At 44.2% G+C, this 5,337-nt stretch overlaps 1 non-coding gene across 1 annotated transcript; it reads left to right on the top strand.

Moving 5' to 3' along the window:
• Positions 1–295: 295 nt before the first annotated feature.
• On the top strand, positions 296–367 carry Trnak-cuu (transfer RNA lysine (anticodon CUU)). The gene has a single exon. It is a non-coding gene; the product is annotated as a tRNA-Lys (tRNA).
• Positions 368–5,337: the final 4,970 nt, after the last annotated feature.

The following is a 5,337-nucleotide window of genomic DNA, read 5'->3' on the forward strand; positions in this document are numbered from 1 at the left end:
TCGAGACGAGGTTTTAAGCACGCTATGGCGCTAAGATTGCTATATTCTTTCTTAACTTTAGCTTTTTAAAGACGCTAATAAACAATATTCATACATGATATGAAATTTCAAGACTGAGTTCATTGAATGAAGGAAAGTAGATGACTGTTAAGGGCTCGTTTTTACTTTGCTAGACACAATAAGAATGAGAACAGACAATAATGCCAAGGAAATTACAGGGGATGGTATTTGTAGTAATTAGAATATAAATGTGAAGAAAGTAAAGTGGACGAAAAGATGACTCGCCGCCGGCAGGGCCGCCGTAGCTCACTGGTAGAGCATTGGACGCTTGATTCGAAGGTCGCAGGTTCATTCCCTGCCGGCGGCAACTTCTCTTTTCTTCCGCTTTACTTTCTTCACATTTACATTCAAATTACTACAAATAGCATTCCCTGTACTTTCCTTGGCATTATTGTCTGTTAGTTGTCATTAATATTGAATGCATTGAATAAAGACAAGGTCTTGCATTATATTCGGTATTTGCAATAGAACGTAATGCATTTTTTGAAGTGTGAGTAATTTCTGCTTAGAGTGCAAGGGGCCAGTACCCCACCCCAAAAGACCATAGCGTAACTGGAAACAAAAAAGCGTGTTGTAGATCATTAACATCCGAGGAGCCGGTAAAAATGACTGACATTTTCTAAGCATGCCTAGTACCTTACTTGTTTCTTACCATTTCGCTTTTTGAATCCCATAAAATATGCTAATGAAAAACAATTCCAATGCTTTAGCCGCCGAAGAAAAATCAATAGCGGAATCATGCAGGTGTAGCTTTGCAGTAGATTCGTATGTTGTTCCTTTTGAAAGAAAAAAAACGGCTTTGGTTTTTAAATAGTTGATTTGTAGGGAGTTAGAATCGACCATCCATACAAGTCATCTTGTGTCGTGTTTGCTGCTGAAATTAGGTCATTTACATCCACACCTGTGAAAAACAAGGAAGTGTCATCCTCATGTATGACAAATGTTCACTCTTTGATTTATATTTTATAATGTAGTTGACATAAGCGATAAAAAGAAACGGCCCTAATATACTACCTTGGGGTACTACACCTTATGCATCTAAATCCTTAATAGGGAGCAGTGGGAGGTTCTAATCGCAAGTTCAGAAATAGGAAAGCTACTAGTCCTCATCGAAATGGTCCTATGAGAAGCAAAGATCACCAAAGCCCAAAACTGAGAGTCGTTGACCCCGTCGATGCTGACTTGATTTGGTAAGGTTTCTATATTGAATGAATGAATGAATGAATGAATGAATGAATGAATGAATGAATGAATGAATGTTACTGCCGTTCGGAATACTGTTCCGATTTCTCTGGTATACTGAACTTGTGCACAGCATCACCCTACGGGAAGCGGGTCTCAAAGCGACATTCAGAAGAAATAAAAGAGGGTTACATTTTTTTCAGAAACAATTTTTCAGGTTTCGAGATAAAGGAATATACCCCGTCGTGGTTTTGGTACAAAATATTGATATCGCTACTCCCGCTTTCCTTAGAGACTCATATTATTTAGGCAAACACCGTAAAAGACACCAGAGCAAGTAATGTAGTCGTGTAGATAGCAGGCAGCGTACATTGCACACGCAGTTCGGCTCCGTGAGCGCGTCAGGAATGCGAATCTCGATTACGTGGCGCCCATCGTTTCTAGAACCAGGTCAGTTTCGCAGCTCCGCTCGCGTGCCGGCACAGGCGGCCGACGCGTGAACTTACGGCGCTGCTGCTCCATTTTGCTTCACTTGCCGTGCCCCCGGGATCGGATACGGCAACGCACCGTTGCTCTCAATGGCACGTTGGCGAAGCTAATCGCGGAGGCGACGCACCTGCCGCAGCGATCTCAGACGCGCGAGGAGTAGCCGCTTGCGACGCTTTGCGCGTTTCTCTGTGCTGGCTTGCTCCGTACACCGTGCGTGATTGTTAGCGAACGGTGATCCCTTGGGAAGCAGTTCTTTCGATTTAACACGTGTGAAAGTGACAAAGCTGAATGTCATCTTGATGCGCGTGTTGCACGAGCGGCTCGGAAACGAACACTGGTCATCACTTATCTCAATCAGGGCAGGGATTTGCAAGAAATATCTTCTGAACGCCAATCCCACCAGAATCGTGAAGACCAACTTCGCTACAAGTCGCCTAACCGAGCACAGGGAATAAACTCAGGTACCTTGATCAACCATAGTTCGCGTTGTACGCCTTTCTCAAGAAATCAGGATTAATTCGCCCGAAAATTAACAATGGTCCTCTGTTTTACGACTTGCTTAGTATGACACATCTAAGTACATCTAAGTATGACGTATCTAAGTAGGGAAAAAAATGCGTCCGGCGTAGACGTGATCGATCCCGCAACCTTCGGGTGAGCAGCCAAGCACCGTAACCACTGTTCCACCGTGGCGGCTAAACACAGCTTGACGGCAATAGAATATTCTTGCGCGAGGACAGCTAGGCGTGTGAGATTGTACCATTATTAAAGGTCACGTTTGATTATCTTTTGATGTTTATGGAGCATAGCTTGTGAATGGATCGCTTTTTGAAACAGTCGAGGTTATTGCAAAAGTTTAAATTACCGAATCTCGGCTGCCACGGCCGCCGAAAGCTGCAGCGACGATAGGTCACATAAGTGTTGTAGCAGACGACGGGTGAGGCATGATGCAAGATGGAACTGCAGCGCCGCTAGTTCTAGCGTCGGCCGTCGCGTCCACTTCGGAGAGCAAGTGTCTATGGGGACCTGCGAAACTGAACTGGTTCTATACTCGCGGACAACTTTTCTTGGCAATGAAGGGAAAGCTACGGGGGCGGAGCGTCTGCACACGTACTGCTACGCGAAGTAGTCCGGTTTGGCGCGCGTCTCGTAACGCCGTGGAAAGTAATGGCTAGCGTTGCATTTCGACGCAAACGCTGCTTTAGCGTCTAAAGTACGGGTAAACGGCGCGACTTTTTCACGCTCGCAAAAACGTAAAGTGACAACGTATAAAGTAAAAGAAATGCAAATATCTGGCTTGTGTGCGCTGCGTTCCTTCTCAAAAAGCTACATGTAGAAAATGAAGGAGTATTTTATATATCTCACGCAGAAAATACGGACGCAATTGTGGGACTACATTCATTAGCGGTAGGATACGTGCATTGTGGCTCTGTAGCCTTCGCTTCATTGCCAAGAAAAGTTGTCCGCGAGTATAGAAACGTTGGTGGCGCCTGTAGAAGCGTTTACAGGGTGCATTCGCCCCTAACCTAAAACTAAGACGTGTCCAGCAATCTGGGAGATCGACTACTGCAAAAAGTCCACTCTCAGGGGAAGTGGTCGGCGTAACTCCATAGGGAACGTTCCTGCAAAATTTATTACTAAGCAAGTCCTTATTTTTCGAATATTGCACGTCAGGCACTTAATGCTGACAACTTTCTTTCGCAATTAGTTATAATCCGCCGACCGGCTTTTTTTTTCGCGACACGCTTTTGTGCATCCATTGAAAATGCATGGGAAAAATTTTCAAATGCTAGTTGTAGGGCAAGGATCATTTTAGTGTGCCTCGATGTGTGCGCCCCCCTTAGGGTGTTGCCATTCTTTGAAGGGGCTGATGCCGCCACGACGCCATTTTTTGCCCCGCGTCTCGTGCCTCTCAGCGCAGCTGCCGTAGAGGGGTGAGACGCCGGTAAGATGCCGTGGGCTCAAATATGGCAGCCGCGCCGCAGTAGACGCCGCAGATGTCCTCACCCTGGACAAAACGCGCAACAAAACGCGCATCAAGGCACCCTAGATCATTTATTCGCTAACTGCACTCTGGTGGCATGTACAGTAGAACTGCCCTTCTATGCGTTTCCAATTTGGTGTGACTAGGCTGACTATATATTTTAAATGCGAAGCATTTCTTGGCGAAATTCTGCGACTTTGAGTCAGTATATCTATCTATCTATCTATCTATCTATCTATCTATCTATCTATCTATCTATCTATCTATCTATCTATCTATCTATCTATCTATCTATCTATCTATCTATCTATCTATCTATCTATCTATCTATCTATCTATCCGCCTACGACATTGTGTTCTCCTGGCCGTTTCCTTTATGGGATGTATACCAAAACTGGTGTGACATGACATGACTGTATGACCAACATAAATGACAGGTCATTACATGAAAATCATGATATGCAGTTATGAACAGCATGATTTAAATGCCACGGTCTTTGTGCTCTTGCGGCCGTGTTGTTAACTTGATTTACACCAAGATTTTTGTGGCGTGACAAGAGTGTATGATAAACATAAGTGACAGGTCCTATCGTGGAAATGATGACACGCATGTCATGTACAGCATCATTTAAATGACATGGTCTCCGGGCGCTCACGAGTGTTCAATAAATGGATATACACCGAAATTCGTACGACGAGACATTTCTGTGCGGCGAAAATAAATTCAGGTAGTGATATGAAAATGATGGTATAGGTGCCCCAATCATGGTAGGCTTGCGGCCGTTCAGCTATCAGGTCATCTACCAAATTTGGTATTGCTGACGTGAGTGTATAAATATAAATTACAGGTGGAAACATGAAAATGATGACGTGCATCTCGTGTAGGGCATGATTTACAGGCCATGCTCATGGTGCACTCGCGGCCGTTTCGTTAGCTTGATATACACCAAAACTGGTATGACATAACATGACTGTATGAGGAACACACATGACTGCTCATAGCATGAAAATCTTGATATGGAAGTCATGAAGCATAATTTTCATGCGACGGTCATTGTGCTCATGCCGCCGTTTCGTTAACTTGATGTACACCAAAATCTGTAAGCCATGATAAGTGTGTAGGACAAACATAGGTGACCGGTCCAATCGTGCTGATGATGGCACGCATGTAAACTCCATCTTATATTTCTGAAAATCTAATCACTTCAACCATTGAAGCCACAGTCCTCTATCTCATGCGCTTTAAAGTGAGCATGGCATAACTCAGATTTATATAGCAAATGCGCACGCATGGCATTACTGAGATTTATATAGGAGATGCCCACGCATGTAGTATGTATCTCGAACGCTTGGTTCTCCTCTGGTACGTGGAACTCAACATAAAATGCAATTCTAGAAGTAATGTTCGTGGAGTAGCGAGCATAAAGAAGGCCAACTACTTACAGCTTCAGTCGCCTTTGCAAAAATGGTATTCCAATTACAGTTCAATATTAACGAACGCAAGAACCATAACAGCACACTTGTCGCACACAGTTGTATCAAGTTGACCGCGAGGCCAAGCGTGGTATTTTACTGTAGCACAATTGTGCGCGTCCAGTACGCTAGAATATTCTCGCACATGG

This window comes from Rhipicephalus sanguineus, chromosome 9 (genome assembly GCF_013339695.2).
Source record: "Rhipicephalus sanguineus isolate Rsan-2018 chromosome 9, BIME_Rsan_1.4, whole genome shotgun sequence".
NCBI lineage: Eukaryota > Metazoa > Arthropoda > Arachnida > Ixodida > Ixodidae > Rhipicephalus > Rhipicephalus sanguineus.